Source organism: Hyaena hyaena, unplaced genomic scaffold (genome assembly GCF_003009895.1).
Source record: "Hyaena hyaena isolate Hyena2069 unplaced genomic scaffold, ASM300989v1 scaffold_441, whole genome shotgun sequence".
Taxonomy (NCBI): domain Eukaryota; kingdom Metazoa; phylum Chordata; class Mammalia; order Carnivora; family Hyaenidae; genus Hyaena; species Hyaena hyaena.
In genome coordinates this window covers 1481942-1503158 of record NW_024081074.1, presented here as the reverse complement: position 1 = coordinate 1503158, position 21217 = coordinate 1481942, and positions in this window count along the sequence as shown.

Sequence of the window (21217 nt, the reverse complement as noted above, 5' to 3'; positions counted from 1 at the left end):
TTGTATAAGGACAGAAATGAGAAAGCATCAAGTTTCTGGGTCTTATTATCATTCCAGCCAGGGTCCTAACTTCTAGCCAAAAGGGAGGCTTTCTCCTCCCCCTAGAGCAGGCTTGGGCTAGAGAATTGCCGCCTAAGCAATCAACAGGAAAGTGTTCCAATAAGACTGAACTCCTCAAAAGCCCCCTGGAATAAAAGTAAGGAAGAGAAGAGGAAGTACTCACCAAGTTTGCATCAAAACTCGAAGCCCAGATGAAGAAAGATGCAGATCTCTGTATCAGGGCCACCAACATATGATGTGGGAGCATATTGGGCCCAATGGTCAAGAAAGAATTCTTGAGACATTTTATAGTGCAAAAAGCCAATTTTATTAAAGCACAGGGACAAAGCCCATGGGCAGAAAGAGCTGCATTCTAAATGTGAAGAGTGACTGATTATTTAAGGTTTTCTATCCTATGGAAGGGAAGGTGACATTTGGGCTCCAGGAAGTTGAGTCTATAGGTTTCCGGAGTTCTGACTATTCTCAAGATCGTGCTTTTCTTGTAAATTATTAAGGCCCCAACAAACTGATGGAGTTTCATATCCTTCAGGACTGTGATCTGTATCAGTTGACCATTGGCTATTTCCTTCCTTTGTTTTTGGGCAGTCATGAGTGTCTGAGAAATGTCACATATATCGCACTCCCACCTGGAGGGGGCACTATGTGGAGTGTCAGTTTGCCCTTTGCCCTCAATCTCATCACTTTCTTTCTGCTAGATGGGATGTTGCTTGATTCATGAATCCTTGATAAAGTCAATCAGATCTTTTAATTTACTCAAATGAATTTTGCTTTTTAACCCATCCCTCCATAAAATTAACAAAGACTTCTGTCACTAGTGCTTCACAGAGCAACCTCAAACCTGAACACGCAGGTTGGGTGCCTGATGACCTGGCCATGTTCATTCTGTGCAGCAGAAGCTGGATGCAAGTCACCAGGCCCAAGGACCAGTAACATGCTGTTTTCCCCTAGTGAAAGGAGGCCCCTTTGGGATGCATTCCTTGTGTTCCGGTACAAAGAGCCAGAGGATGACCTCAGGGCCACTTGGGACTCCAGCTCTTTCTCACCAAAGAGCAGGGACAGAAGAGGAGATCAGATCCTATCTGAAATGCATTGATTCTTCCCTGCTTTTGTCCCAACAGTCCCTGTAGGGGTGATCCTAACAATGAACATTTGGATCTAAAAACAAACTGCCATTTTAAAAGTTACTAGCACATTCTGCATTTGTAGAGGAGACAGGAATTAACCTCGAGGTGCAACTGCCCCCTTTGTTTCAGGGAAACCCTGGGTGGCTCTTTTAGTTATGCAAATATGAGGCTGAGGGGGTGAATGCCCACCCACCGCCCTGGGGGAGACTCAATACCAGGAGGATTCTGAATGCAGAATGTGAGCTGGGTTTACAGACAGAGGGCTCTTCAGTTAAAGGACTGTGTGTGTGGTTCTGAAAGCCTGTCAGCATCCCACCCAGCCGGGCTCAGTGAGGCCCCAAGATGCATTCCTCTTTATGATGGAATGAGATCCAGACAAAGAAGCAGAAACTGCAAGTATGTGACTGCTTCCTTGGGGTCCTGGGCTTTTACTAACAGGAGACAAGGCCCCTCCCCCACCTCCTCATCTATCTGGGAAGGAGCCTGGGCCAGAGGTTAGTATTTGGAGAGGTGAGTCAGAGGGAAGAACTGCCCCTCTCCAGGAGAAGGGTCAGTTTGGTCTGGACTGCCGTGTGCAGAGATCTCTGAGACAGGGTAAATGGGCTCTGCTTTGTGGTGGGAAGGTCAAGGTCTCGGCTAGAGAGGGACTTTAGACCTAGAGATTAGACCTAGCCAAAAACAACAGAAGAGACTGGATTTCGGCCCCTGCTTGGCCAGTCCCTGTGCAGTGAAAAGCGTGCCCACCAGGACAGGACTGCCTTGATGGTGAGGAGTCAGGGACATGGAGTTAAGAAGCCCCCTTAGAGTCAAACCATAATAACTTTTGAAAGCCAGGTCTCAGTCTTGTCTTTTCTAAAACTTTTTTTGCGGAAAAGGAAAGAGAGAAAGCACAGACAGCAATTCTCACGTTCACTCCACAAAACCGTTTATCTCCATTGTGTAATTTTCCCCAGCGACTGAATCTGACCCCAACTAATTAGCACTTTTGCAATAAGCCAACCAGTTCTTGGAAAGAACAAATAAATGGTATGCACGCTCCTGTGTCTCTCTCTCTCTCTCCATCCTCATAGCTGGAAAGGGAGGGGCTGTGGAAGGGGGCAGGGGAGGAGTGGGAGGAGCCTGGTGGGGTGACAGCAAGCACAGCACAGAGAAGCATGAACTTGTCCCATCCACATTCTGAGGCAGTGAAAATCCAAGGAGGAAAATGAAACAAAGAACAGATTTCCCACTTGGGCATGCAAGCACAGGAGTCCCACAATGATTAATGATGCGAACAGACCACAGAGGCTTCTCAGGTTTCTGTGCAAATGAAAAGAAAAATTTGAAAATGTGGCTGAAACCCAAGCCCCAAATGTCAGTGTAATCTGAGGAGCCTCTGCTCAGAGCAGGAGAAAATCAGTCCCTGGGGGGGCGTAACGTGGCCTTCCTGAGAGTGGCTGCCTGAGCTCAGACTGAACTAAAAGGTTTATGGAATGGGATTCCCACTGTAGGCAGGGTTCAGGGCAGCAGCAGCAGAGTAGGTTCTGGAACATTTACGGAACACTGTCAACACCTTGCCTCCTGTGCCAGGGATCACACAGTAAGTCCTCAGGAGACCTTAACCTGGGGCATCTAAGGATAGAATTTCAGGGGAGCGCTGAATGTGGGAACGGGGAACAGAAACATTTAATCTTTTTTCCCACCAAGCTGTAACTGAAACTAGAACTTCCTTCCATCGTGAACATGAGCAACAAAACATAGTAAGATTAGCAGTGCCTTGACTGTCACTGAAGAAGCCACGGGTATTTTCCTCTCACGTAGCAGATGCTACAGACATCCCAAAATATCCTTCACCTGCCTCATCATTACTTTGAAACTATGGTAATCATTAGACCCATGCTAATCTTGCTATATAACATGTTAATTGAGAAACACAGATGTTACTGGAACTCAGACTTGCCTTTTAAATGTTTCAATAACTGTATTTCAATATAACTGGCTTCCTTTATAACCCTATGGATTTTATTTGATGCATTTAAACCCATTATTTGAGAAGGGAACCATGGGCTTCACCACACTGTCAGAGGTAGTTACAACTGCACACAGTGGTTACAAGGCCTGGCTAACTCTTGTGCATTGCTTTGTCCAGTCCTCCTGACTTGGTTTGAACAAGATGTGAGCAAGCTGAGGCTTTCCCCACCTGTGGCCTACCACTGACACAGAGTCTGCTCGCTCCAGTGCCCAGGCCAGTGCACCTGTCCCCTCAGCATCTTCCGGAGAGCACTGCTCCACCTGTGGTGGGGCAGAGACACAGCTGCTCACTCTGATGAGAGTCTGCTCACTCCGAAGCCAAGGCCAGTGCGCCTGTACCCATGGCATCTTCCGGAGAGCGCCACTCCACTTGCTGGCTCCTCCTCTCCCCTCCTGAGCTATCACCCACCCTCCCACTTTGCCAAGCCCAGCTCTGCTTCCATCCAGAACTCACATGGACCAGATCCATTCCCAGAGCAGGGGAGTATTTGAGGTGAGTAAGGGACTTCAATGGGCTGAGACTCTTGCTCAGGACTCGATATGTGAGTTAAAAGACTTTTGGAACTAGTAGATTTTTAACGATGTCCAATAAGGGGGAAATGCTGGTCCACATGGGCACTAAGCTCTGGTCTGTTTTCTCTCAGCCTCCCCCATGAGACTGTGTCTGTGGTGTTGGCCATTGTTCTTCTTGTGGCTGGTGCCCATTGGCACACAGGAGGAGCTGTGACACTGTGGCTGAGTGAACCAACGAATGAATGAACTCATTTCATCCAAGGGTCATGTGGCAAATTGTATTTTTTTTAATGGCACCACAATCTCTTCCATCACACACCCTTTTCTTGCAATGTGTCTTTGGTTCTCTTACGTGGAGAGAGCGGGGGCTGTGTTTCCATTGCCTTGGATCTGGAAAGGTCTGTGACCACAGGGAAGTGACACAATGTGGCTTCCAAAGCTAGGTCATAAAAGGCAACATGACTTCCACCTCGTCCCTGACGGAACCCACTGCCATGCTGTGGGGAAGCCCAGACGAGCCACACAAGAGGCCACATGCACATGTTGCAGTCAGCAGCCTGAGCTGACGGTGGCATCACCTGCCGAGCATGTGAGCTGCCGGCCTTCAGTGACTTCAGCCTCCGTCTTCGAGTCTCCTCGGCCAGTCCCCAGACATTGTGGAACAGAGACAGGCCATCCCCACCATGTGTGGCCGGAACTCCTGACCCACAGAATTATGGGCATGACTAAGGGGGGTCATACGCCACTGGGTTTGGGGACTAGTTTTGCAGCATGGGCAACTGGCAGATGTTCAGAGGCGAGAGAGAGAGTAGGGGCCCCAGCCTGGAAGGACTACACCTGAGAAGCAATGTAGAGGGGCCTGGGGGGGAGGGGGGCATGGAGGGTGGTACGCTGGGGTTCCAGCCTGGGAGCCACCTGGCCAGTTGTCTGGACGGTGGCTGGGTGGAAGAGAGGGGCAGTCCTGGGGAAGGGAGGAGGAGGTGCCAAGAGGGCAGCAGGGGCTAGACCTGGCCTCTCCTGGGCAGGGGCAGTGCCCAGGACCTGAGCCTGGAGAGCCCTGTGGCCACAGACCCAGTGCTCCAGAGAAAGAGAGGAAGCTCCACTCACAGGCCAGGGGCACATGGCACTGCCATGTATGGAGGGCTGCTCAGAACCTAAGGAGTTCAGAAGAGACCACTGGGGAGGGAGGGCAGAGACGTGTGCAGCCTCCAGCTGCCCCAGGCAGGCAGCTCTTTCCCTCCATGGACACATCCCTATAGCAGCCTGACTACCTTGGCTCCCAGAACCCAGATGGGACAGCAGGGACCTCTTAGGCACCAGGACATTCAAGAGGGCACTTGATAGCCGACAAACGTAAGCCCGTCCTGGCTGGGTTGCCCTGGCCCTCTCTGAGCCTCAGCAGAGGGTGATGTCACCATTGTGCCAGAATCAGAAAAGACCCTGTGCCAAGCCACCCTTGCAGGTCCTGACTGGCGTTCAGTGCTTGCTTGCTTCCTTCTCTTCCTGAGAACCAAAGAAGTCGGAGTAGGAAGGGGAAAACGGCAGCCCAGGAGGTCCTGCTGTAGGGGCAGGAATCTGCCAGGACCTCAGGGTCAGCGTAGCCCCTTGGGGCAGGCCACCCGACTGGAAGGAGTTTATTTAGCAGAGCTGGGGGCCCACTGAGGAGAGTATATGGCATGGTGCGGACTATCCCTCTATCTCCAACGAGAGCAGCTGAGTGTGTGGTCAGCCAGGCTGTGTGTTTGTAACGAGCAGCACATTTCCACAGGCTGGACACTTGGCCCTCCTGCCTGGGGAGGTGCGGCCACATCCCTGCCCCCCACTCCCTCCCCACACATTCCTGAGCCCTCAGCACAACTTATGGGAAGGGCTGTGGAGACAACACTCTCTCTGTGAGCTGTCCGCATGGCCACCTTCTCGATCTCCATCATCCTGCCTAGCATCCCTTTGTCATCTGCAAAGTGCCGTCCCATCACCGCGTGTGCTGTGACCCCACGACTCTGTAGTGTGTTTGCTTTGACTCAGTTTTTACCCAGGCTGCATAATGTGCTGGCAAACCTGAGAGTCTCTGCAACTGGAGATGAGTCAGAGCGATGGTCCCCAGCACAGTGGAGCTCAGGGGCCTGCACAAGCCAGCTAGAAGGAGGGAGGCAACAGTCACGGAGGGCCAAAGGGCCAGATGCTACAAAAGGCAGGTGGCTAGCCAGCAGCAGGGGCGTGGTCCCCGGGGCAGAGCCAGCAGCCAGCAGCAGAGAAACATCTCAGCTCACACGCACCTCACCCACCAGGCGCCACAGAGCCACAGGAGATGCTGCCACAGCTCCCGGGAAGGCTGAGAGGCAGCGGGGATCGATGCTGCAGACACCGACTCTCTTCCCAAGCATCCTTGATGCAGGCAGGATGGCTGCCACCTGGATGCTCCAAGACTCCTTGGGAGAAGGGGGAGCCTGGCTCTTCTCACAGAGCTGGATTAAGATTCCTTGAAGAACATTTTTCCTTCCAAGGAAAACATACAACAGGAAGCCAGCTGGTCCTAGTAGGTGGGGCAGGGTCTCCCACCAGGAAGGAGACCCCTACCCACTCTGCCAAGTGTGCAGAGCCCCTGCACAGCACCGTTCACTGGGCCCAGCGAAGGCCCGGACCCACACGCACATGCAGTGGCCTTGGGAGGTAACGTTTTCACTGATGAAGCATTGTCCCCCCTGCTCCTGGATTCACTTCACAGCCCAGCTCTGCTTTCAGTACAGATCAGTTTTCTACCGCTACTAGTACTGGGGGGTCCCCAGGACCTCTCTCAGTTGACAAGTCACTACAAGGACTCACAAAACTCAGAAAAGCTGTTGGTGCTCACAGTTAGGGGTGTTGCCCTGAGAGGGTACAGGTCACAATCAGCACAGGGTAGAGGCACAGGGTGGCTACAGGGGAGCCTGGGCACAGTGCCCAGTGCCCACTCCCAGTGGGGTCACACAGACAGTACTCAATTCCCCCAGCAAGGTCATGTGACTCTGTGTGTGCATCCAGGCTGTCTTCTGGGGGCCAGTCACACAGGCATGGCGGGCCCACGTGAATGGGCTTAGTGGCTCAGTCTCCAGCCCCGCAGCGGGCAAACTTCACTGCGTGGCCCAAGGCCTAGGAGAAGAAATCAAGCACTCATCATTGTTATGGGCTGAACTGCATCCCCCAAATGTTTTATGCTGAAACCCTGACCCCCAGCACCTTGGAATGTGACTGAATTTGGAGATGGGGACTTTAATGATATGACTAAGTTAGATGAGGTTGTTAGGGTGGCCCTCATCCAATCTAACCAGGGTCCTTATAAGAAAATCAGGACACACAGAGACACCAGGGGAAGGGTAAGTACAAGAGACTGTGTGAGGACACGGCAAGAAGGTGTCCATCTACAGGTCACGGAGAGAGGCCTCAGGAGAAACCACACCTGCCACCAGTTTCATGCGGCTCTTCTAGCCCCTAGAATGTGAGATAACTTCTTGTTGTTAGAGCTGTCCAGCCTGGGACTCTGTTATGGCAGCCCAAGCAGGCTGTGACAGCCCTAGCTCACACTGCTAGTATGCACGGTCTGGCCAGGCCAAAGCCTCAGATATACAAAGACCCTCTTATCGGGCAGGATAGTCCTGCCCCAGGAGCTGGGAAGGGCCAGGCTTGAAGGCCTCTTGAACTTACAGGGTTTGGACAATGCAGGCCTGCAGAGCAAATCCTTTACTGCACACAGCTGGAACCAATCACTAGGACTTCAGTGGCCCAGGACAACACAAATTCATCACCTTCCAGCTCTGAAGGACCTTCCAGTTCTGAAGGTCAGAAGTCCACTGCACAGGGATAGAGGTGTTGGCAAGGCAGGTTTCTTACTTGAGGTTCCAGGGAAGCTTTGGTCTCCTTGTGGTTGTAGAACTGAGGTCCCCACTTTCTTGCTGGCTGCAAACTTCTAGAGGCTGCCGGCAGTCCTTGGCTCACGGCCCTCTTCCTGTAACTTCAGTCCAACAGGAGCAAGCCCAGTCCTGATATTGCATTAAAGGACTTAGATTTGACGCATGTGGATAATCCAGGATAAGCTCTCCATCTGGAGGTCCTTAGCTGAATCACATCTGCAAAGACCCTTTGCCTTGTGAAATGACACTCCCAGATCCTGGGGCCAAGGGCAGGGTGTTTGCTGGGGGTGGGGCGCAGCTCCCACATCAGCTCCCGTCTCCCTGTGGCTTCTGTCTTCGGAAGATGGGCCCCACTGAAGATCTAAAGCCCTCCTCAATGCTCCTGGGAAACTTGAAGTGGTTTTCAGATTTCTGCCCCCGGTGGCTCTGGCTGCCTCCTCCCACTGGATTCTTTTCTCTTGTTACTGCGTTGGGTTGCTGTTCGTAATCCTCATCTGGCAAGAAACACAGGGACGAGAGGAAGGCCCCATGACTACATGCAAACCTCTTGCCATGGCACAGTGCACATTCCTGGACTGAAACGTCAGGTTAGGCCATGCCGTGCTGAGACTTTCCCCTCCCCTCTCTCCTCTGCCTCCTCCAGTCAGGAGAAAAATAAAAACAATTCTCCCATTCGCTTATGCAAATCAACTCCACTCTGCCCATTTCCCACCTATACCCAAAGGGCTTCCTTCACAGGGCCCAGGACCGTAGCCTCCTTCCTCCCCACCGCTCTGCCTCCAGTGTGGGGCAAGGGAAAGTGGGTGCTAGGTTCTGACAGCTCCCATATTTAGTCCTAGATACTGATCCACTGATTTCAGTTAACCTCAGGGTCATTCCCAGGCTGTTGTAGCAGGTGCCACATACCTCACTGCCGAAGGAGGTAGGGAGTGAGCCCTGAGCGGTATATTTGGGATGAGTGCTGTCTGGGCCAAGAACAGCAAGTGCAAAGGCCCTGAGGAGACATGGTCCTGGTTAGTTTGAGGAGCAATATGAGGAGTTAGGTGGAGGAGAGAAGGGCAGGGCATGTGCTTAGAGGCCCTGAACAGGATGGGGCACATGAGACTCTGGGGAGAGCTCCAAGAGCCACACTCCAGAGTTACTAGCACGTACTTATTTCTCTAATGAGACCCTGAAGAGAGTGAGTTAAGATGGAGGCGAGAAGAGAACCAGGATGCAGTCTGAGGGCCTCAGACACTTGTGAGTAGGAAGTCAAGGAGATGCCAGGACAGCAGACAGCAGAGGGTAGCCGTGGACTTGGGCTGAGAGCCCAAAAGACAGTGACCTGGGAGTGGCCAGCTGTGTCACATGCTGCTGAGAACAAGGGCGGTCAGCTATGGCAGCCCTCATGTCTCCAACATGTCCCCAAATAATGGCCAATGTCATCTAAAGGGATTCCTGACCACGGGCTTGCAGTTCCCCAAACCCTGAGCTTCCAGGAAGCCTGTTTGCCTTGTTCTCAAACATGAGGGTCCCAGGACCACCGCTGAAGAAGAAAGCCTAGAAGAGCATGGCCAGCATATAGAGGAAGGGCAATCTGAAACAAAACAGCTATCAATCAGTAAGCAGATCTCTGCAAATAACTGTAGGAAGAAAATCCAATTAGTTCTCTGGGACAGCAGGATATGATAAGGAAGGCATCCACGGAACAGGCTGTCATGAAAGTAAAAAACCAGGGAACAGGAAAACATTCTTGAATACTCGACACACACTGCCAAAATGAACAATTTAATAGAAAGATAAAAACAAAAATATTCCCCAGACTGTAGAAGGAAAATTAGCAAAATAATGATAAACCCTACAGGAGATCAATCTAGAAGCTCTGACAACCGACCAGCAAAAGTTCCAAAAAGGTAGAACAAGCAAAATGAAGGGGAAAAAGGAATCTAAAAATTAAGAGGGAAATTTGCTGGAGTCAAAGGAAGATATGAGTCCTTTGGACAGAAGAACACATCATCCGTAAATATTCAACTGTCCGGTAGCATCAAACCTCAGAAACAGGACTTCCGGAAAGCAGCGGAGGGCTCCTGCAAGGCGCTGATCAGAGATGTTCTGTACAGGCTACAACTGTTTACCTAGCCAAATTATCAGAAAATGTGAGAACAAAATAAATAACTTTATAGAAATGCAGTGACTAAAAAATTTAGGTCTATATAAAACCCCAATAAACTCATGTTTTTAGGCAGTTATTCCTAAGAGTCCAATAAAGTAAAGAGTGAAAACCAAGAAATGTGAAGACAAAGGACCAGAAAGGAAGAGGTGACCCAGGGAGACCACTGAGCTACAGGCAGGACAGGCCCCCAGGATTGCAGGGGCGAGAGGAGAAGGGCTGCAGGGAGAAGTCTCGGGGCAGGTGAGGGGCCTTTAGGGAGGTGGTGAAAATCTATGAGAGTCTTGGGGTAAAACAAAGGTACACAAGACCTACACAGTGACAGCAACAGTAACAATAAAAACGCAACTTGAAGCTTCAAGGGAGACCACTTAGAACAAAGGCAGGATGCAAATCTAAGATGAACCAAAGCCCAGGGTGATGGGAGCAGTTAGGGGTGAAGATGGGTCTCCACGTGGGTCCAGACTGGCCACATAGCCAGAGGACGCCCTCCCACATGCCACTGGCATGGTCACAGTGGGTATTTGTTCTCAGTGTTGAACTCACTTCAGAGCTTCAGGTCTGGGTCCAGGACAGAACTCAAGACACCGTGGGTCTTGACAATGAGTGAAGATGGAGCTGAGCAAGGCTGGGAGCTCCCCAGGGTGGAGGGAGTCTGTGGCCTAGCTCCCCTGCATGGCATTGGTGCCCTGCGTATAGGCGGAGGGAATACCATCAAGGCTCCAGCTGGTTAGGGCCCGGACACAGGAAGTGAGGAGAGTAACCCCTTAGCAAGTGAGGCTCCACTGAGAGGCCCCGGGAAGCTGGGTCACCACACAAGGGAAGCGGAAACATAGGCTCCCACAGTCCCTGAGGGCAAGCACGCCCTTTCCTCCCTGGTGGCTCCGGCAGGCAGCAGGCGTGCCTTGCAGAAACTACCCCCCGCCCCCCCACCCAGCACGGCAGCCCACTGGACAGCCCAGGAATGCACCCCCCACGCCATCATACACCCCGACCTTGGCGCCGGTCTCCTCGCAAACCTGCCCTCCCTCCGAGTGCCTCCCACACAACTGCCGCCAGCTGTGGCTTCCACCTTCCTCTCTCACTCCTCAACCCTGCCCCCAGCAACAAATACGAGGTCTCTGCCCTTCAAGTGCCATAAACCCGGATCCAGCAGCTCCTCTGAGCCTGCCCTGCCCCCTCCTGGTCCCAGCCCACCCTCCCCTCCCTCTCCTGACACACTGCTGTGCTTCCCCCAACCCCCGCCCCTGATAGTCTCCCCACAGCAGGCACCAGAGGGATCTTGCCACAGTGTAGGTCAGCCGGGCCCTCCTTGCCCCAAGCCCCAGTGCTACCGTCTCACTCAAAGTAATGGCAAAGCCTGTAAGCTCCATCTGCCCCATCCTATTCAGGGCCTCTGAGCACATCTCTATCCTGCTCTCCCCACCGACCTCATCCTCTACCCTTTTCTCCCCATCTCCCACCTCATTTCACTATGGACTCCTTGTGGCTCCTCAAACAAGCATGTCTCCTCAGGGCCTTTGCACTTGCTGTTCTTGGACCAGACAGCACTCAACCCAAATATACCACTGGGGGCTCATTCCCTGCCTCCTTCAGCAGTGAGGGATGTGGCACCTGCTACAAGTGACCCTGGTGACTCTTTGTAATGGAAGTGATTCTGAGGTTGACTGAAATCAGTGGCTCAGTTTCCAGGGCAAAATATGAGAGCTGTCAGGACCTAGCAGCTCCTCACACCTGAGGGGGTCCGTACCCACCTGGAAGACCTGACCCCAGCTCACCTGAGGACCCACTGCCCTCCACTCCTCCCAAGAGCTGTGGGGTATGCGCTTGGAGGGCCCAAAAGCATTGCCACAGGTCCAGAGGGCGGAGGGAATGGGAGAGGCACAGAGCCCGGGGGGGGGGGGGGGGGGGGGGGGGGGAAGGTCAGGCTGCTCGCAGTGCGCAGCCAGTGCCAGCGGGACTGGGGCTCTGGCCTCATCGAGATGTCCCCCACTGCCGCTCAGCCGCCTTGGCTTTACCAGGACCTCCACAAAGCACTGGTAGCAAAGACATCCCAGCGGGAAATCTCCACAGCAAGCCCCCGAAGGAAAAGACCGGAAGACCGGAAAGCGCAGGCTTCAGCCGGCTCTCCCGCCCACTCCTCCCCCACACCGCCTTTCCCACCCCCCATTCTGTCTGCCTTTGGGGTGTCCTCACTTCCTCCTAGCCCCTCCCTCCCTTTTGTTTCTCACCCTCTCCTCCTCCTGCTTAATTTCTTAAAATAGAAGAATTTTGAGAAACAAATTACAGACTAATGGCAGTGTCAATTCCCAAGAGCTCAGGAAAATGTAGAATTTAATTTTAAGTCCGGGAGAGCTTATTTACAGAGTGCGGTTTTTCCCTTCAGGTCCAACGTCATTAACAGGCTTACAACGCCCGAGGAGCCACGTGTGCAGGTGCTGATGCCACCAGGCTTTAAAAAGTGCCATTTCTTCCTCCTCGGTGGGCAGCCACAGCCCTCGTCCCCTGTCGCCAAGGTCAACTCCAGAAGCGGTCAGCTAGAGCTGGAGCTCGAGGGAGCAGGAAGGCAGCCTGAAGATTTGAGGCGGGAACCCCAAGCCAGAATTTTCTTTTCCATCTTGCTGATGTTGGATCTCATGTTTTGGGAGCTTTTTTCCAAGGCATCTGACCATTCATTCATTCATTCATTTGGTATTTACCAAGACTTGAAGTATTTTAGGCACTGAGCAAACAAAGTCCCTGGCCTCAGCAGTTTATAGTCTCCTGGGGTGACAGAAGCTAAACAAATAACCAAATAAACCTATGTCAGCTGCACCCAAGTGTCAGGAAGAAAAACAAAGCAGAGTAAAAGTGGGGGTGGGACCAGTGAGAGGTGGTTAGACAGGGAGGACGGGTCTGCCATGTAAACTGAGCAGAGACTTGGAAGGAGTGTGGAAATCTGGGGAAGGGTGTCCGGCTGAGGGAACAGCGTTTGGAAAGGCCCTGTGTGCTCAGAATGCCCAGGAAACTACAAGTGGCTGGGAAGTATGGGGGTGGGTGGCTGGGGGGTGGGAGGGGGTCTGCAAAAGCAGGTGTGAGCCAGGGCTGGGAGCTTCCAAAAGGGGTGAGAGCCCCTGGAAGGTTGGAGCAGAGAAGAACCGGGTCTGATTTCATGCCTGGTGCAGAGGAGGAAAAGTACGAGGTACAACCCAAAGCTCTCCCCAGACCCCTGCCTCAAGGCGTTGGCCTCTGCACCTCCCTGGCTCCAGAGTTGCCTCTGTCTACACAGTCAAGGTGCCGCATCTACACAGTCAGGAAGGAGGATTTTGATAGTAACAACAGATGTTGGAGCTACTGAGTAATGACCCTCAAAGATGGCCCCGTATTTATCTTATATCCAGGTGTGATAAAATTAAGAATCTTAATGGAGCTCCTGGGTGGCTCAGTCGGTTAAGTGTCCAACTTTGGCTCAGGTCATGATCTCATGGTTCGTGGGTTCGAGCCCTGTGTTGGGCTCTGTGCTGACAGCTAGCTCAGAGCCTGGAGCCTGCTTCAGATTCTGTGTCTTCCTCTCTCTCTGACCCTCCCCTGTTCATGCTGTCTCTCTCTCTCTCAGAAATAAATAAACTATTTAAAAAAAAATTTTTTTTTAAAGAATCTTGGGATGGGAGGGGCGCCTGGGTGACTCAGTCAGTTTAGCATCCAACTCTTGATTTCTGCTCAGATCATGATGCCAGGGCCATGGGATGGAGCCCCGTGTTGAGCTCCATGCTAAGTACAGAGCCTGCTTAAGATCCTCTCTCTCTCCCTCTGCCCCTCTCCCCCTGCTCACTCTCTTCCTCAAGAAAAAAGGTGGGGGGAGGGAGGGAGGGAAAAAGAAAGGAAGGAAAGAAAAAGAAAAGAAAGAAAGAAAGAAAGAAAGAAAGAAAGAAAGAAAGAAAGAAAGAAAGAAAGAGAAAGAAAGAAAGTTAGGAATACAGACCAAACAAGGCATATTTTTCAGGGCCCCCTAACTGAGCAGAGCTGCAGGAGGAAGAGTGGGGGTGCTCTCTTCAGAGAATCCACCTGGCACCTGCCTCTGGGATCCCAGCCCTCACTGGGTTCCCTGCAGGACCCACCCTTGGCCTCAGGAGCCCCTCTGGGGTTGGGACATTGAAGCTGGGCCAGCCTCTCTTTGGTCTGACCACAAGAGATCTCAGGGCTGCCCTTAGGTGTCCCTCTACAGGGGCCAGATGGAGAAGCCAGAGTACAAGAAGACAAGAGGAGAATGAAGAAGGCATGGTACCCTCCTTTCACAGAATCCACATGCAGCCGTAATCCTGTCCCTGGGCATTGTGATACCCTCAAAACTCATTCCTGTTTGCTTTGTTTTTTTTTTTTTTACTTTTTTTTTAATGTTTTTATTTATTTCTAGGAGAGAGAGAGAGAGAGAGAGACAGTGTGAGCAGGGGAGGGTCAGAGAGAGAGGGAGTCACAGACTCTGAAACATGCTCCAGGCTCTGAGCTGGCAGTCAGCACAGAGCCCGACGCGGGGCTCGAACCCACGAACTGCAAGATCATGACCTAAGCGAAAGTCGGACGCTCAACCGACTAAGCCACCCAGGCGCCCCATTCCTGTTTGCTTTGACTTGGTTTGCTGCTTTCCTGTTGCCTCCAACCAAAGCCATCCCGCATCCAGGACAGAAAGGAGGCATGTGTTGCCCAACACCATGTGCTGAGAACTGAGCTGGTCAGTGGATGTGCCCACGATGCTCTTCCCAGACATCAGGTGTCCCAGGCTCCCCAGGGGCTGGGGTGGGGCTGTGACCTCTTCTAGGCCAGGGTACTAGGTCTTAGTGAGACTGGGAGAAGTGCCCACATACACCCGGCAGGCAGTTCCTTCCTAGTCCCTCCTGCTGGCCTGCTCTGGGGACCACCCCACATCCCCCAGAATCCCCTGTCAGCAGCCCCCCTGAAAAACCACCCTGGGAACCCTCATGCCAGGCTTCACTCACAGCCTAACACGAGCAGCCCAGTTTCCCTGAAACCTGGCAGAACTCTGCTCAGGATCTCGGTGCCAGTGAGGGCTCAGTAGCCCCGGAGCCTGGGAGGTGAGGCCAGCTGCTCTGCACACCGGATGTGGACGAAAGGACGAGGAGTGGGGCGTGAGTCCTGTGTGATCACACAGGCTGTGTGCTCAGAAAGGGCCTCGCGTCAGCATCACACTTTCCCACTGTGCCCGGCCCCAGAGTCTTCGCAGCCGGCCGTGGGTGAGGCCCCCGGACCTGCAGGACAGTCTGCTTCAGCCCCCCGAGGCTCACCCACGTTAAAGTGTTGTGTTACTTTCCTGCTGTTTTTCTCTCTTGCAATAATGGGCACATAGAGTCTTGTTTGCTAAAACCTGCCTTTAACCTCCCAGCCCTAACGTTCACCCTCAGGTCTGCTTCCCAAACTGCTCAGTGCTCACTCCCAGGAGGAAGAGTGGCTCCATGGGAAGTGGGTCCAGGGAAGACCCCGCTCTGAACCCCCCACCGTGGTGAGGCTCCTGCACCATGGAGAGGCTGACAAGTTGCTCAACCTCTCCAGACTTCAGCTCCTCGCCTGGGGCGGCGTAGGGGCTCTCAGCACTGCTCCTGGCCAGTCTCACCTGCAGTTAAGTAACAAGCAAAATATGCCAGGGTTCTCTCCTTCCAGCACTCTTGTCTGATCCGCTGGGGCGAGGTCCCCGGGAGAACCCCACCAGGTGAGCTGCCCATGGCTCCCTGGGCAGCACGGTAGGAGACAGTCAGCCTGCAGCCGCGCACACACACAGGGCACTTATGTCTGTGGCTGAACTGTGCACCCTTACCCATCCCTAAACTCCATCTTGCTCTCTGGAGGCCAGGGGCGGACCTGGAGGAGATGTGGGCACTGAGTGACCTGCCCCAGGCAGCACTCAGCCCATGCGGGACTGAAGGACCCTCAGTGCACGTGGACAGGACCAGTGAGTACCTGCGTGCTCCTGTCCGGTCTCGCCTGTGGCCCCTTTCCACACCTGCATTAGCCCCTTTCTTCATTTCAGATTCCACTCCACTCCTTCACCAGCTGCTAAAGATGGAGCCTATTGGCTTTTCTAATCTTTTCTCTCCTCCCTACCTACCCACCACTGTTCTGATTCTGGTGCCAGGAGCCCGGCACACCCTCCCACTCCCCAGCCCTCCACCGCTGACAGATCCAGTCCTCACACATATCTGCCCTTGGCCTCAGACCTAAGTCTGGCACCGAGGAGAAGGTCCAGTCTTTAAGACAGTGCATGGGCCCCCTGGTCTGTCCTGCCTGCCTCTGCTTCCCACCCCCACCGTCCCAGGTAGCACCACCTCCTACATCTGCCACAGCCCTCTCCTTTCTGCTCCCATGGTTCTCCCTGACCTGAGGACTCCTGCCCTGCAGCTGGGTCTGATGCCCTCAGGGCTCCTGCCGTGGGTGTTGGTCGGCCCCTGCACTGCCCACCAGGTGGTCACTGCCTGCACTAGTCTCCCATATGACCAGGCACTTTCCGGGAACCTGTCTTCCACCTCAGCACGCTTGCACCTGACAAAGTACAGCTGCATGTCTATAGCTGCAGCTCAAACCCTGTCCCCAAAGCAGGCAGAGAGCAGACTGCCTACACCCAGAAGGCAGGAGGCCTGCAGGCCAGGCTTGCCCTGAGCCCCTGGCATTCCCTCACACACTTACAGGCACACACACACACATTCGTGCCCAGAAACATTGACCTCTACTCACACCGCAGAACTTCTAAAACTGCAGCCAGGGCTGCCAAAGCACATAGCCAGGAGCCCTGTGGATGGCAGGCGAGTGGACTTAGACCATCTGTGCCTTCATCAGAGCACTGTCCAGGACCTTCCACCGACAGCCAGGCTCCCTAAGTGGTGCATACTGCCCACTCTTTCATGGCTCCCCTTTTAAACCAACCTGCCCAGATAATTTCCTAAACTTTAAATCCTCATTTTCTGTACTTTTACAGCCTAGGGTAGAATTGCTTTGTGCAAGGTCAGCCCTGGGGTGGGCCCTGGAGGGGTCACCTTGTTTCCTGAAGTTTGGTTTCTTGCTCGTGAGGCACTTGGTAGCTTGGTAACTTCAGAACGCTCCAAGCCCAGACAGATAGGTGTCAGGTGCTTCCTTCCTGCTGCCCGGAGTGCAGCGTGGTGGGCAGGGTGTGCCTTTGGATCTGGAGAGCGCTGGGATCAGAACCCCTTCCCCTGTACAAGCCCTCTCTAAGCTCTGCATGGCTGGGTCTTCTTGTTGTCCACTCTGTGTTAGTCCACACAGTCCCAAGTCAGCCCTGAATGCCAGGGGAGGGAACACATGCCTCCTTTTCGGGGGACTGGGCTGCAGGGAGGTGGCAGCATCCCTTAGCTTTCACATTCATGGGCACAGTGCCCCCAGGGGAGTGGGCTTCAAAAACTACCTATTGAATGAATGAGCATACCATAAATGAATGCACCTCTCAGTCATGTTTCAGACTGAATGGCACTGCCTCCATTCCAGACAGACAGGAAAGTGCCTGTGTGGCATGCTGAACCTAACATCTCTGTCTGAGTCTTGAAGCCCAGCACCTGGGCCCCTCAGAGTCCTGAAGACTGGGCCCAGAACCCACTCTTCTGTCCACAGCAGACATAGCTACCATTTTATCCACATGTCTCTCAAGACAAGGGCACTCAGTCTACCCCACATACTTGAGACATGGCCCATGAGCCTCACAGGGCTATGGGGCTGATGGCGCTCACCAATGTGGATAGTCATGGCCAAAAAAAAGCAGCTGTCACTGCCAGCATGCCTGGTGGCCCTGAGGTGTCTCTTCCTTGGGCTGCAGTAGAGCCTCTGCTTGGCCCTGGGGCCCTGTGACAGTTAGGAGCCTCCCACAGGGATGTGCACTGGATAGGAGGGTCTGGGTGCGGCGCACACAGCTCATGCAGACAGCAGAGGGGTGCACGTGCTGTACTGGCCCTGGAATGCTCATTGCCTTTTGAGTGCTTCCTGCCTTGTTGGCAGGTCCTCTGGTCATCCTTAGCTGTGTCCCCAGCTCCACTCTGTGTGTGTGTGTGTGTGTGTGTGTGCGTGTATGTGCACGTGTGCATCAACACGCATGCATGCACATGTAGTATACATGTCTGTGCTAGGGTAATGACTTCATCCCAGGTACCCCCAAGGAGCACAGGGCACATTCTCTGATTCAGAGCACCCAGACCTTGTGCAGCTGAGGGATGGCTGCCCACTGAAGCACCCTCCAGGTGCTTTCTACCCTGACACATAAATACTCTAATCTCTACTTTGAAGACAAGGAGACTGAAGCTTAGAGACTCAGTGGCTGTCAAAGTCATGGGCAGGGTGCAGCTTTGATCTGTATGTATCCAGTCACAGACAACCCACTTTCCACGGCATCACACAATCTTCAGGATTCCCCAAGGGCCCCTCTTCCCCCAAATACTTCTTAACCCTCCATTGCTTCCTTTTGTTCTCCTTTTTTTAACAAAAATAATAAAAGAAAAAGACAACTGAAAGAGTACATTTACAAAATATTAACAAAAGGTTCATCTTCGGATGGTAAAGCTCTTAAATTTTGAAAATAAATTTAGACCGTTTAATGAGGTGGATAAGAAAAAAGTCTCCCTTTTCTGCCTGTTTTCTCCTTTGTCAGTAGCACAGTAGATAATTCCTCTATGTCTGAGGTGACTCTACATGCACGAAATAAATTATGCAGTGGGCTGGAATAACTACAAGGCCCTTCCTTCCTTCCTTCCACCATTAAAATGCATTCTATACGGTGTACTTTATTAAAGTAATTAAAGTGTACTCAAATTCTTTATCTGTTTGCTCTCAAAATGTCAAAGACCAATTCTCAGATTCAAGCTGTTTCTACGAACCCATCCAAGCCTGGATATGGCTGCGAAGCACCCACCTTGACACCTGAGCAGGGCCACCAGGGCTCTGGTCTCTCCCATCACCACGGCAGGTGCTGACCGAGCTCCTTTCTCTCTACCTTTGTCTTTGGAAAGTGATACAGCAGCCATTGGGCAGTGACTCTCTGGGCAGCAGGCAAAGGGGTCTCCAGGCCCCCTCCAGTGTGTGTCCCTCATGCAGGTGAACCACCTTCTTGTCCAGCCCACAGCATGGAGACATCATTCTTGGTGCTTGTCTCAAGAGCCACAATGCCTAGTGCTTCCCAGCCCAATGTCCAGCACACAGCAGGGTCCCCAAAATGTCTTTGGGCTTTGTTTCTGTTTAAAAGGGCTCAACCTGATTCATTCCAACCCTGGACAAGGCCATAGTACAGCTGCTGTTCACCAAGTAAGACATACATGGTAAGAAGCCCATGTAATAAAACCTTCTTCACACCTGTGATGTGCAAGCAGCACGGTATTTATTGCTCATAGCAACACTCAGTCCAGGAGATGCTGGGTGCTGTGCTGTCAGGCAGAGCCATTCTGCTACTTATTGGCTCTGGTCAACTTGATCCTAACTTATTATGCCTCAGTTTCTTCAACTGTGCAAGGAAACATATAAGACAATAGTCTATGATGATATAAGTAGATCATATTATGTGTGGGTCATACAGTAAGTGCTCAGTAAGATGAAAATGATAATAATGATGCTATTGATATTGGTGATAATCACAGTGATGGTGGGGTCATGATGAGGATGATGATCATGGTGACAGTGATGGTGATAATAGTGATTGTGATGGTGATGACAGTGATGATGGTGATGATAATCGTGGTGATGATGATGGCCATGGTCATGATGGTGATGATGATGGTGATGGTGCTGATGGTAATGGTGATAATAATGATGATGATAGTTGTAGATTATATTATCTGTACTTCAGAGTCCAGAGACATTAAGACATTTTCTCAAGTTCTCAGAGAGGGTAAAAGCATGAAGGTCTAGCTGATTTTATAGTCAATGTTCTTTCCAACACCCTATTGCCTTTTCCCAATGTTCATTTCAATTCTTAACTGACTTCTCATATCTATTATTCCTTCAGCTGCTTGACATAAGTCCTCCCCTTGTCCATCACAATTTCATTCACTCTTCCTTTTTTTCAAGCATCTTTGCATCTGACCTTCCTCACACAGCTCCTGAATAATGAACTGCTGCCAGGCGGAGTGTGAATAGCCGGACCTCCTTGCGTCCTGAACATCTGGTCCCTCCACACTCAGAGGACTTGATGAAATATGCAGAGGCCGGGCGCTACAAATTGGAACTCAGAGGCCCACCCTCCCTTTCCTTTCAATTTCCTTTTTGAGAATTTAGTTCTCCAACATCAATTTCTGTTTGTAATAAATATTTAAGCACTTTGCCTGCCAAGCTTGCAGCATGGGAATGCTTTGAGCTGGCAGCCCCAGAGCCTCTGGCTGCCCCACTTGCCCTCCCCGGAAGACTCCCCAGGAGGTCTCAGCTGGGGTGCTTCTTGTGTCCTCTGTTCCCATAGCTGCTGCAAAGGATGCCTCCCTTTGGCTTGTCTTCCATATCCAGTCAAGGGCCACAGCCCGTCTGACTGAGAATGCTGCCACAGACTCCTAGGTTTCTGTGCCTCCAGCCACCCTGCCCCCACTCCCACCCACACTCTTCCACTATGTCAAACCCAAATCTGATCTGTCACCTGACCTGAAGCCCCACCATGGCCCCCTGCAACATAAAGTCCAAACTTGTTAACACCCTGCTCCAGCCCCTGTATGATGTCTCCCATCTCCCTAGCTCCAGTTCACACTCCCTCATCATACAGTATGCTGACACACACACTGATTACAGTTCCAGGCTTTGCTCCTGCCCTCCCTCTGCCTGGGCCCCCACACCACTGCTGCCTGCCACCAGTGCTGACTAGCTCATGCTTATGCTCCAGCTCATCCCCAGCTGTCAACTGCTGCCTCTCCTGGATCTCCCTGAGCCCGGCCTGAGTCCCCTCCCCTGCCTTGCACCTCTCCCTTCCAGATCTTCCATCACACCTCCATTATATTACCCAGCACAGCACCTGCCCATTTGTTTTTTTGTCTCCCTCACTGACTACAGACTTGTCCAGGGCCCAGCAAGAGATGCAGGACCAGAGTGGCCAGCAGCAGAGCTATGAAAAGTTACTCTGGGAGCTCAGCCCCTCCTGGTCTGGAGCCCAGTTCCATGCCCTCCCTATCTCCCTGCCACCCCCACCCCCCAGCTTCTCAAGGCTCCCTAGCCTGGACTTGCCCCTTTCAGCACCTCTCTAGTCCTTCTGAAACCTGTCTGTGATGTCCTGAGTCTTTGTAAGATGCTTTTGGGTGTCACAAAGCTCTAAGGAGTGTCACAAAGCTCTTAGCTTAGTGTCACCCACTAGTCTGGGTGACAACGGTGGACATTTAATGCAGTGACATGGGAAGTGTCGGCATCCGTGTTCCATGTGGTAAATCTCCAGTCCCAGCTGAATTCCAGTCAAGACTCTCTTACTCTAGACAAAGAGGCCAAAAGTCCCCCTATCATAGCTGCATGATCCCAGAACAACCCAT